General features: G+C 35.1%; 2 protein-coding genes across 2 annotated transcripts in view; one reads left to right on the top strand and one right to left on the bottom strand.

The window, feature by feature from the left end:
- The window catches only part of LOC129807773 (uncharacterized), a 30,994-nt gene extending 26,466 nt beyond the window's left edge, over positions 1–4,528 (bottom strand). Inside the window, exon 1 of the mRNA XM_055857253.1 lies at positions 4,058–4,528. The gene's annotated coding sequence lies outside the window, so the exon portion shown is untranslated. The remainder of the gene's footprint in view (positions 1–4,057) is intronic.
- Positions 1–13,877, top strand: part of LOC129807774 (protein stunted) — a 351,397-nt gene that overhangs the window by 85,184 nt on the left and 252,336 nt on the right. The window lies entirely within an intron of this gene.

The raw sequence follows: 13,877 nt of genomic DNA, 5'->3' as shown, positions 1-13,877 counted from the left end.
GTTTCTAGATGCATATTAATTTACAACTGATTAAATGTATTCCTAAATTACAATAGCATTACTAAACGGAACATTGATTGATTAAGAAATTCGCATTTTAGAATATTCATCGCCGATTGAAACCGATGCAGTCGGGTTAAAACATTCAAGACCTTTCAAAAAAATCTAAACTTAAGCAATTCCATTGAAAATTGAGCCCTCTAGAGTATAGGATAGTCTGAGTGGGGAAGGTCAACGAAAGAAAAAAAAAGTTCATTGAAATCGGTGAATAAACATTAGAGATAGAGTCCGGTTCATATGAATATAGTAAGGGTCGGGGTACAATGGGTTGGTGTAGACGGATTGGACCCATCATTAGAAAGATCTTGCTCTCAGATAAAATATATGCTAAAATTACATCGAAATCCCTTCATAAAAACCGAAAACATGGTCCGGTCAAGACACTTTTGGTTGTAGCTTGGGTCAGGAAACATCAAGGGAGAAGTGCGACCCACCGTTGGAAAGGTCTCGACCTCAGCTACAACATACTAAAATTTAAAGAAAAAGTATCGTCTAGCTTTCGGAATATTCGAGATTGATTAATCGAAAATCGATTTTTCGATTAATCGGACCTTGGATTTAATCGGATGAAATTGGGGTGCCATAAGAGTTGTAGTACTCAACGAGTGCTTTCCAAAACACCAAAATTTTTTGCATTCTAATAATGAGAACCGGAGATATGACTACTTAAAAATTCAATTTTTGACCCCCTCTAGCACGGGTGAGGGGGGTCGGAGGGGTGAAGTTTGGTATCGATCGAAAGGCCTTAGGCCCAACTATAACATACTAAAATTTGAGATCGATCGATGCCATAGGGGCTGAATTATCAAGAAAACAATAGCGTGGGAGATAGCGATTTGGGACCTTCTGGGGATCCCCCATAAGTCGACCCAACGATCGTTAACATGCTCCTCATTTCCCCAACCCCTCCCCATCCCATCCTAAACTAAATTTTTTGGGATTGCTCGTAAACACGTCGTGCGATTTTTTTTTCATTTTTGGATATACAGTGCCCGCTTCGTAATCCGAATGATTGGGAGACAATATGACAGATGTCCGCTTCGTAATCCGGATGGATTTCTTGAATTTGTTCAACGTCTCGAAAATATAATACAAGGTTCTAGAATTAGAATAAAAGTTTCAAAGAAGTTTAAAAAACATAATTTGAGAATTCTATGCTATTATAATTCATTTATTAAACAAAAACATCACAGGATATTTCATTTTCATTGCTGAATACTCGTGTATACATAACCTCAAAATGATTTTAAATGTAACCGTCGATATTTCGTTCGGATTACGGCGATCCGGATTAGAGAGTGGGCACTGTATTTTAAAGATTACCCAGGCGGACAATTGACCATGTGTAAAACCGTATATACCGGTATATACCGTAAGACCATTCCTAATAACGGATTTTCGAGGGAAAAGGTTAAAAAGGCTTTGAAGAGTGCATTTATTTATTCAATTTAAATTCCCATTTATTAAAATCAACTGCTTTTCAAACCGGATTTATCAAGTAAATCTGGTCAAGTTTGGGGTTGCTTGGAAAAGTCTTGGAATTTCCGACAAAACTGAACTGGTTCCAATCGGTTTTAAACCGGTAATGATCCGGCTTATAACTGATAACTAATTTCTATTCGAAATTCAATGATATCCCATCAAATCATTGCTCTACCTGCCGATTTTACTCCGAGGTTTCTTGAATTGTAACGGTATATTCTAGTAAATTCAGAGGAAATCTGTAGATTTTCGGCAGAAATTTTTCCGAAAATCTGCAGATTCTCGGCACAATTTCTGCATTGAAAATCTGCATAGTCTCCATTGTCTCAACAAAAATATTGTTGATTTATCAAGAAACTGTAGAAGTTACAAAGAAAATGGTATGGTCTGCTTAACAAGCATTACCGATTAAGCATTTTAGATAAATAAAAAAAAATGCGAGCAAAAATACTAATTTCTTAAAAATCGTTAATCGAATGATACAAAAACACGAAATTTAGGTCGACACTGTGTTTAAAGATATCACTTCACTATTCTCTACATATACAGTTCTGTTTCTCTATATACACACTTTCTATATGCACAGCTTTTGTGTCGGTTGCATTCAAAATCAATTTGTTTACATTTTCACAAAGTAATAAAGAAAATTATTTTCTTGGTAACTAATTTTTCTCGTTTTTAATTATCTTAATTTTATTTTTTCTGTCTCATATTATAGTTAAAATAACACGGGAAATTCTAGAACAATAAAAAAATAATAATTTATTAAAAGAAGGAGAAAAACCGTTGGGAATTTCAAAAAATGTTGTGCATAGTCAGAAAGAGAACTGTCAAAAAAAGTACCCAAACTGTGCATATAGCGAGACAGCACTGTAACACGGCGTCGCAGAATTCTTTGTGTTATATAAACACTATGATATCACCAAGAATAACTCTATTGAATTTTGCAAAATTCAGTGAAAAATATTCCATCTTTTCAGAGACAGCTGTCTGGAAAGTCTGGAATGTAGAAAAAAATGTACAGAAAATCGGCAAAATATCTACAGAAATTCGTCAGAGTATGCACCAGGATTCGTCAGAAAATCTGCAAAAATTTCTGACGAATTTTCTCCCAAACCCAAATAAAATTCGTAGGAATATCTACAGATTTATCGGCATATTTTCGGCAGAGGTGTAGATATTTTCTGTAGAAAACTTAAAGATATCTGACGAAATTATTGGACGGGATTAGTCCTAAGTTATTTTGGGCAATGTTTTGCGTGATTTTTAAATCTGTTCAAATCAGGTCTGAACCGGTAAGAAACCGGTTATAAACCAATAAGTAATTTTTGTCCGAAAATAAATTTTATTACTCTTAAAATTATTTTCTGGAATCTTTCGAGTGATTTACAAATTGGTTTAAATCGGTTGAGAACCGGTAATCGGTAAATGATGCGAGGGTACTTTTGCGGTATAGCTTTTAAGTCACGAGTTCGAGCACTTTGCAAAGCCTGAGACGCTTTGCCACCCCCTTTAGGGTAAAGCTCTATATCATTTCTTATCTTCAATCAAAATTAACAGTATTTGGTGTATTTTTCATTTGTTTTATCAATATCATGATTTTAATCACAATATTGCGAATAAATTATTAAGTATTGGGGCTTATCTTGATGAATTTAGAAATTTCCACACCTCTGCGTTTGATTTAATTGCTTGAATCCTACCACAGAAGATGTTCTACATCTCAACAAACAATCTCATTTTATTTCTCTGCTCATCCAAACAAATAAAAACAACACATAAACAGCCGTTTTTCCCCCTCAGAACATTCAATACGTAATACAACATGCAATATTTTGCAAAAGGAAATTATTTAGAGAAATTGCAATTGTGATGCAATTGAAGAATTGCGTGTATATCGCTAAAGATCATTTTCACGGGAGCTTTCTTCGTCAATTGATACTGACGCGTGTGCTTTTATTTTTTGAAGGGAAAAGTCAAGGTTTATTCGTGGGAGATTCTTTAAGATGATATTGTTAGATTTTACATTGAGTGTAGGTATTTATGGTCGAGATGTTGGAATAGGTCGCTTTTATTGAGATTTTGTGCATGATTGATGTGGAGAGGATGGAGAGGTATTAAATTGAGAGCTTTTGTAGGCCGGATTGTGTGGCCAGTTCAGGGCACGAGTTAAGTGGAGCTTATTGAATTATTTGAAAATGTTCAGTTATAATTCAACAAACATTTAGCATTTGCAACAGAAGCCAATGGTCATTGCATAAGTCCATCAGGCGGGCAAGTTGTGTATAGCCGATGGCAGGCCAGAGTAACTTCTCTGACTCGTGGTTTTGTTATTATGTGGCAGAAATGCTTTAATTGGAATTGGAGCGAAGACTGAATAAAATTTTTGTGTATTTTAGACATTGCACGAAATACCGCTGAAAATTTCCAAATAATTTTTCAAATCCATCAACATTCACTTTCATTGAGACACTTTCACAGCCTCAAATTTTCTCAATCAAAAACACTAACTTACAGCTTTCTCCCAAAGATGAAAAAGCTCCTTAGGTCTTCCCCCAAAAACACCAAGAATTCTTCACTTTTTGCTGCACAATTCCATCCTCATTCTTCCGCAATATTCACTTGCACCACCAATTTTTCCTGCCCCAAGAACTCCTTGCTGGGGGTTCTCAAAAGGCTGCCACAGCACAAAAGGGGGCTTCAGCACACACTTTTTTCCACGAGCTTTTCACAGGCACGGGTTCAGAGGGGAAAATAGCAAGAGGCACAAAAGCAGAAAATCGAACTGACTGGTTGGTTGTGCAGACTGAAAGTGTTTACGGTGCTACGGCAACAGGTATTGCCAGCAAATCGAGGAGGTTTTTTCGAAAGGTGGTCTTGTGTGAGTGTTCCAAGTGCGATAAGTACAACATCTTTTACATAAGCTGCAACAGAAAACTGCCTATCAATTGCATCCCCACTTCCCACTCTAACCATGTGCTCAGCAGCGTCACTTTTATGCTCCATCGTCATAGATTATTGCATTACAGTGTCACATGAATGACTAAAAAAAAGCATGGAAAAAATGCAAAGGTATTTACTGAAGTATGGCATGAGGACCATCAGTCTCGCCAAACTTTTTTTGTTCATTAAAAATACAGCAATTTACTCCAAAATGCATTTTAAAACAATTCGGTTTTTAACAAGATATGAACACTTTGACATTCATTTATTTTTGGTAATTTTATTTGGCCTTCAAGTAGCATTGCGTGAAGCTTATGAACTTAAGTGTCTAAGCATAAAAGACAGGGGGACTTTTAAGAAAAAGGTCACTAATTACTTCCTAACACTCATTTATAGATCAGAGTGAAAATGTCTTGAACAACAATTGTTACCGTTAATTATAATCATAAATTTTGAAGCGTGATTTATTAGGTTTCATAACTAAGCTCCGCCCATAAGTAATTTTAGGACACGCCTCCATTAAGCTAATTATTGTGGAATAATTTTTCTATTTTTAAATTATTAATGCTATGGTGAGATACCATAGAAATATACGAGAAAAACTATCATTTCATAAGCCACGCCCCTAGTAATATCAATCCTACTGAGGATTTATTCACTCAGGAAATTAAGGAGGCCATCTAAGAATAGCCTAGGACATAACTAACTGTAATCAATCTTCAGCGGTAATTTTCCGTAAATCAATCCCAGAAACCTAAAGAAGATGGTGTCCCTAAAAAGGGGGAGCCTGAATTAGGATGCTAAAGAAATTAACCGTTTTCCGCATTTTTTGGAAGACAAAGAAACGCCCAATCTCGGTTAAATTGCTGTTATATGTTTATATATATTTATAATATTATACTATAATATTATAATATAATAATAAAAAAGCCTAGATAAGCTTATGGTAGCTGAGATTCTTTACAGGCGACCTCGAAATGCGTGCAACTCAAGCACCCTGAGTTGCACGCATTTCGAGGTCGCCTGTAGGTCGCAACTCGGAATGCGGGAAAATTCAATTGTGAATTGAGTATTGGGGGTAAACAAGCGCCTGGCAAGTTGGCCTTTTTATATGGAGCTATTTGAAGCCAATTCCTAAATTGATCTCGGACTCAGTTTACAGTGCTCCATGGAAAAAATTTATTTAAACAAAAATTTAGTATATTTATCCCTCCATACGGAAAGGTATCTTATAATACGGAAAAACTTCTCACTTTTTAAATATTTAGCATAACGATCACGAGTGCAGAAAAATTCCCATACGCATTTGTATGTGAAAGCAAGAAATTGGCTTCAACTTTGAAAACCACTCGCCGGGGACTAGGGGAAAGTTTACTCGACGTGATTATTTACCCCCAAAATTCAATTTTCAATCGAATTTTCACGCATTCCGAATTGCAAGCACCCCGAGTTGCACGCATTTCGAGGTCACCTGTAAAGAATCTCAGCTACCATAAGCTTATCTGGGCTTATCACTGGTCATTTTCTATTTTAAATAATCTGAGTGGGGAAGGCCAACAAAGGAAAAAAAAGTTCATTGAAATCGGTTAATAAACATTAGAGATAGAGTCTGGTCCATATGGATATAGTAAGGGTCGGGGTACAGTGAGTAGGAGTAGAGACGGATGGGATCCATCGTATACTAAAATTTTGTCAAAATCGCTTCAGAAACACCAAAAATGCAGCCCGGTCATGACATTATTGGTTATAGCTCGGGTCAGGGAACATCGAGGGAGGAGTGCGATAAACCGTTTGAGAGGTCTCGACCTCAGCTACAACATATTAAAATTTAAAGAAAAAGTATCGTCTAGTTTTCGAATTATTCGAGATCGATTAATCGAAAATCGATTTTTCGATTAATCGATTAATTGGACCTTCGATTAAATCGTATAAAATTGGGATGTCATAATGATTTTAGTACTCCACGAGAGCTTTCCAAAACACTAAAATTTTTCCAATTCTGATAATTAGAACCAGAGATATGACCACTTGAAAATTGAATTATGACCACCCCCTATCTCGGGTCAGGGGAGTCAGACGGAGTTAAGTTTGATATCGATCGAAAGCTCTTAGGCCGAGCTATAACATACTAAAATTTGAGCGCGACCAATGCTGTAGAGGCTGAGTTTTTAAGAAAACAAAATTTAGGGGTATTCCAAAATGGCGGAAGGGGGATGGGGGGGTGGATCTAACACCATCAACTTTTAGCGGCCCAACGACATTTAACCCTTGCCGAAAACCGTTTATCGATATTTCTCTCCGTTCTCTCTCCAGAAGTCGAAATGTAACGGACGGGACGGGACGGGACGTCCACGAAAGTCGATTTTTGGCGCATATGATTTTCGTGATCTATGAGTGTCAAAACGTGTAGATCCAAAATTTGGGACCGATCTGACGAGGTCGGATTTCACCTGTGACCACAAAAGCTGAGATTGAAAGAATCTCAGCTAACATTTCCTCCAAAGACGAAAACACAGTTGAATCGTATCATTCCTAATAACCGTTTTCAAAGTCTGATTTAAAAATGGCCCTAAATAGCGTATTTATCAACCGAATAGGGTCATCTTTAGATATCGCTGTAAAGGTCTTGGAATTTTTGACAAACCTGAATCGGTTCTAATCGGTTATTAACCAGTAAATAACCGATTCATAACCGATGAGTCAGTTTTATCAGAAAAATAATTTTACTACTCCAAATCATTTTGGGTGATGTTTCGTGTGATTTATAAATCGGTTTAAATCAGTTGTGAACCGGTGACGGGAAACGTTGCGAAACTACTTTTGAGGTACAGTTTCAAAGTTACATTGGAGATTTTTAAACAATGCAGTGTCACTAAGCCCCTCCCGTACATTTTTGTAAGTCAAAGTTTCTTATGAATAAAATAAATATTTTACATGTAATAAATTTAATAAATTAATAACCTTTGAATATATCTGCATTATCAAAATTAAGCCAATTGCTAATAATTGGAACGTTTACATAAATGGTAAAAGTATTCAAAACTTTAGTATCTCGTATTCCTTTCACAACAAAAATTTAATGTTAATGAAATTGGAAGAAAAACTGTAGTAATAAATATTTACAGTATTAACGAATATCTTTTATTGCAGATTTAAGTATTATGCTAAGAATTTAATATTTCTGGCGTTATCCTTCATAAAGTATTATTCAAATGTAATTCAATATTTTATACTTCTGTTCAGACAGAACTTAAATACTCTTAATAGGGAACTACAAAACTAAACTGCTTTAATATATTTAATGTTCATATATAATTGCATAGGAATAACACATAAGCCGCTTTTATTATTTAAAATAAGTGCTGATGTACAAATGAAATTCTGTGTGTTAATATTTCATAGTTCATCAAATATTTCCCATATCTCTATGACTATGTTATAGCATGATCAATGATTGCTCGAAATGTCATATGAACATTATAAAATTGATTATTGACGTATTATTGTAGTTTAATAGACAGAAAGCTGCATCTCATGATGTATATGTCATAGTGGAAGGTAGGGCTGTTTAGGCATGCACAACTTTCAAAACAATAAATTAAGATTTAATTAATTAATATGGGAAATGAGCTGTTTATTTTCAAAATAGTTAATACCCAAAAGAAACTAGCTTGACTTAATTATTTAAGTGTTTTACAAAACAGTCTTACAATAAACTTCAGCTATCGGACACTGTCCCTACCTTCCCTATATACTAAAACTTTTGTTTTGTATCAATTTCCAAAAGAAATATTTTTAAGTAATTTTAATTCACATGCTCTACTTGCCCTTTCCGTATAAAATTATTCCATGATCAAAATAACATATTAGGAGAGATGGCATCAGAGCCATAATAAATAGCAAAATAATAATGTTTTAGCACTGAATTATTTGTCATAATTTAGATAAACTGCTATTTGAGTCATTTAATTCTCCATAACATATTGTATATCACATAAAGTGCTTGAATAATGAATAAACTCATTAAAAAGATTCTTGATTATCTGGCAACTTTCAGTTTAGTACTTCCTTCTTGATAAAGAAATAGTAAAATAATTTTTCTGTTTAAGAACAAGCACAAAATATTCAATCGTCAGTTAGCTATGAATAGTAAAGGCAAGACCATGAAATTCAATTCAGTTCTTATCAGAATTCTCTGCATATCTTCAGTTGTGGATTTTGTAGTAGGAAAACCTGCATCTGTATCATTCAATGAGGAAATCCATGATGATACCGACATGATCCCCGTGGAACATCGTTCCAGGTACGATATCACTATCACTATCATAAAATCGACAAAATTATTGTTTTATTTTCAGTATCTGGTTGCAGCAACATGTCCTTCAAACAGCTAATGCCATCGCTTCTGGCGATAATATTCCATGCAAAAGAGGTTACAGAAAGGTTAGGAAGATATGTCGTCGTATATTTCAAATGCATCGATAAATAAAATGATTTAATTATCTTCTTATATTCATCTGAAATCTATATTATCTGATCTAAATTTTCTTATTGACACATGATGGCAAAACTATAAAAAGCATTTCAAAATATTTATAGACTTTACAAATGTTTGCAACTCTTGAACTTTTATATTGAGAAATAATATTTTTATGAACTTTATTATCTAATTATCAACTAAATTAGTCACCAGCATTAATGACTGATAATTCTAAAATAAAGAAATGTGGTAATCAAATGACAACCGAATGTTTTGCAATAAAGCTTTAAAAAGTTTTTTAAACAGATTCTATATTCGTGAAAAAAATAAGAGCATAAAAATGTCAATCGATATATAGAAATTATGGAAAAAATATATAAAAATATAATCGAAATTAAATATATTAAAATTTGAAGATCAGACGAAGACAAATTTGACAGAAAGTATCAAATACAGGGGGTAAATAAGTCTGGTTAGCGAGTGGCAGATCGCCCCGATCAGTCCCCATGATCGCGGTGATGCTGCGATCAGACTTCATGATCGTACTGATCATGCAATTGAGATCCAGTTCAGAGCCTAACTGATCGCTCAATCAGGGTCCAGGAACGCAATAATCGGGCGATCAGTCTTCATGATTGCATTGGTCATGCTGATCGTGCCAATAAATCTTCATGATCGCACTGACTGCGCAATCAGGATCCAGGATCACATTGATCGCGCAATGAGGATCTAGAATCGCACTGAGCTGATTGCTCCGATCAGACTTTATGATCGAACTGATCGCTCAATCGAGGTCCTGAACCACACTGATCACACAATTAGCGTTCATGACCGTACTAATCGAGCGATCAGTCTTCATGATTGCATTGACCACGCTGATCGTGCCAATCAGTGTTCATGATTACCTGATTGAACGATCAGTTCGACCAGTACGATCCTGGAGCCTGATCGCATGGTCATTGCAATCCTGTAACCAGATTATGAGATCAGTTCGATTCTGGGGCCTGATTGCGCGATCACTGCGAGAACTATGTTCATAGAGACTCATCACGCGATCGACACAATCCTGGTGCATTATCCCCTGATCAGTTCGATTCTAATCTATCAGGCTCAAAAGGATTGCACTGATCACGCAATAAGTTTCCAGGATTGCGTTAATCGCGCGATCAGCCTCTATGATTCCACTGGCCGACACCCAAAATGTACTGTGATTGGTAGACCTGTTTACCTCCGAATAAAATACAAAAATAAGAACAAAAACTTTAAGAAAATTACACATTTATGGAATAGCATTTTTGATCAAACAAAAATATCAAAATAAGAAAATAACCTTGTTTGATCATTTTAAAAATTCTATTTTTGTCAAATTAACAATCCCTAATATTGTTATTACTTTCTGAACTTTTTCTTTCTAAAGAAATTTTCAACATTTTTAATTTTTTCTGTTTTTTAACTAAAAAAAGAAGAAAATATCAGAAGTACTACATAAAATACAAAAATAAGAATAAATTTAAAAAAAAACACGAAACATGATAAATCTGTTTTATCTTAGAAAGAATTTTAGCTTAAAATAATAATTATTTCAAATCCTTGGTTTTATATGCTTTTCTTTGCTGAAATATTTACAGACAAAGTCAGTATTAATCTTAATAGCAATCTTGTTAAAAACAGTAGGGTGGAATCACCACTTTTCGCCACTTAAATTGAAATCGCAATTTTTCCATTATTTGTGAAATAAATTAGCCGTAAAATTATTTATAACTCTACTGGTGTTACTTATAGAGTCAAAAAACATTAATTTTTTGTTTTGAATTTAAATACTTGAGCAGCTTTTTTAGAAGAATATTTTAAGCAAGTGCATCGAATCAAATATTTCTTACCAAATATAGTAAGTGTCATGATACTTTTATCGAACAAAATCTACGATTTTGAATAAATAATTTGTCTATTGAACAATTAATGACATTCGTCGAATACATAAAATTTGTATTTAGTTAGTTAATGTTTCCTTTTATATTATTCTTATGTAAAAATGACCCATGGCGGAAAGTGGTAATATTCTAAAATTGATTCACCACCTGCCGCCATTGCTTTTCAATAGGCGACGTTAACTTCAATTTATAGATTCTCAGTTGTCAAATCTACTTTGTTTACTTTCTGCAATAATCTAATAATTTGATTTCTCAAATAAAAGTGAAGAAAAATCATTTAATGTTGTTGCGAGCGCAACATATTTAAATTTAAAACTGTGGAGTGTGTTGCCCTGCTGAGGCGACGAGGGCGCTAGCGACGAGGAGAGGAGGTAGAAAAATCAGTAGCAGCTGATAAGAAAAAGAGCGCCAATCGGCCTCTTTCACCACTGACCGCCGAGGAGGCAACATCAATCACCTCGCCCATCTCCACCAGCCCAATCCCCAGCAGCAACACCATCATCACCACCAAGCATTGAAGCCACTGAAGCCACCGGGAGCCCCCAAGAACACCAAGCCCAGTGCTGAGCTTTCCGGAGTAACCTCTGCCACATCCACCTCTCCCAAATTCCCATCTCAACCTCCGTGGGAGTGTTCTCACCGGAGAACACAGGGGAGTGTGGGACATAGTCCTTGCCCCGAACGTGGGACCTGAAGGAAGGAAGGAACGGAGGGAATAGAAGAGGAAAAATAGGAATAACACGGAGTGAAGGGATGTAGGAGAAAAATTGGAGGAATAAAAGATTTTTCCCAACAATGTGAATAATAATAAGATGGTCATGAAGAAAAAGAAATGCTGAATGTATTCTTTGCATAATATTGCCTAAAATAATAGAGTTTGAACTTTTCCAAGTGGGTGGCGAGAAGTGGTTACAGAACTAGCGAAAAACGGTAAAAAGTGGCGACAAATTGGTTATTTTTGCATTCTTAAAAAGAATCAGTTTTTTAGGTACCCCTGCGTTAAATTGTAGGACTTTTGTTTTGACGAATGTAGAGCCAAATATATCAAAGTAACTTTGTGGCAAATTTGAGTTATCTGATAATAAGGAGTCGAAAGTTATAATACAGTTTATTTAAATTTTTCCTAAAAGTGGCGATAAGAGGTTACTCCACCCTAACATTCAAAATAAAAAGCTGAGAAATACTAAACATCAGTGGTTGCGGGACATCATGTTTCATTTGTAAACAAAAATGGATAAAACTATTTTATATAACTCAATAAAAATCTTGAAAAAAATGAATAAAAATTAGAAAAGTAAAGTTTATTTTTTATAAAATAAAAGAAAAATAAGTGAGATATTAAACGATTCTAAATACTTAAGCAGACAAAAACCTAAAAGTCCAGTAAGATTCCAAGTGTACCAAGTAGCTTATTTACTTTTTTATGTCGATAAGAAATCAGAGGTTCCATTTCAATCTTTCTCTAATAAAACTATATTTAAAAGATTGAAAACGTCTATTATAGAGCAGAAATGTTAGTCGAAATACCAGCAAAAAAAAGAAAAAGCTTTCATCTCCACTCTAAACAAAATATCACTTTATTTTTCCTTCACAATCAACTCACACATTTTGGGGGACAATTACCTCCGGAGTTGAGACACTTGATGACTTCATAAAGAGGTATTGAAAATGCGAATCTACGAGGTAAAAGACCACAACGAATCGTAAAAAAAAATTGTGTCTCTGTGCTTTATTTCGAGGGGGACAATATCTTGCACAACAGTTAAAACGAAAATTCGAATTTAAATGGCTTTATGCATAAATAAGTTATTGAGGTCAATTGAGCGGGCAGCAAAACTGGTTGATCTCGTGAATAAGAGTAAAAGTGAAACATTTTCTTGACCTTGAGGGCCTGGTTTTTGCAAAAATTCCTAACTAAAAAAACAAAAAATCCACATTGCAGAAACTCCATTCGCCAGTGAGTCAGTCAACCCGTTGCATTTTGCTGCAAAGTACAAAAAGCTCCAAAGTGCTGCACCACTATGGGCTTTCGGAAAGCACAAGAGTGGCGTTAGGTGGCGGCAGTGGAACACCTTTCACCACGAGAGCTTTTCCCAGCAGGGGCCTGAACAAGTCCACGAGTACCGAAAAGCGTTTTGCTGAATTCTGCAAACAGCCCAAAAGCACGCAATTATTTGGCGGGAAAAGTGGTGAATATGCAAAGCTTTTGGGAAGCTTTCTGGTGGGAATTTTGAATAGTAACGGCACTCACCATGATGAAACTGCCCGTAGCTTTGGCGATGCTGGTGGCTGTGCTGAGAGAGTTGGAGAAGAGCTGGCTGGGAATATCAAGGGCAGTTTTATCACGGTCCAGAATAGCCACATCTCCTTCAACCACTTTGCCTTTGCCGACTTTAGCCACGTTGCCAGAACTGCTGCTGGCCTGTAAGAAGAAGAACAGAAAAACAGCCTTACTACATTTTGTGGTAAACGTGATAAATATCTTAAGAGTGTTAGCTATTGGATGATTTTGAATAGAAATTAAGGGGTTATTCATAAAGCGTATGACAAAGTTTTCTGTTAGTAGGGGGAGGTGGGGTTACATTGTTATACGATTTTTTCGCATATTTCACAGTAATTACAGAGTATTACAGTGATATCGAACTTTTCAAAGGTATTTTATATTTGTTATATATCTGAGGACAAACTTTTACTAGGTTTACTTGCTTTAAAGACATCTGCTCTTCCACAATAAAATCAGAACTGAGGTTTAGTCAATTAACTCATTTAATAAACAGAAATAACAGATCACTATCAGACGGAAAAAACATTGCAAAATATATTTTTGAAAAATATTGAATAATTCGGTTAGAAAAGCTTTGTCTAAATTTTTTATGTCGTCTTTTCAAGCAATAAACATTATTTTTGACTTAGAATAAGACATAATCTATGTTAAATAGGGCTACTCCTTCATTCTAATCATTGCATAAAGCGGTCTTCAG

Source organism: Phlebotomus papatasi, chromosome 3 (assembly GCF_024763615.1).
Source record: "Phlebotomus papatasi isolate M1 chromosome 3, Ppap_2.1, whole genome shotgun sequence".
Classification (NCBI taxonomy): Eukaryota; Metazoa; Arthropoda; class Insecta; order Diptera; family Psychodidae; genus Phlebotomus; species Phlebotomus papatasi.
This window is presented reverse-complemented; position numbering and strand designations above follow the sequence as displayed.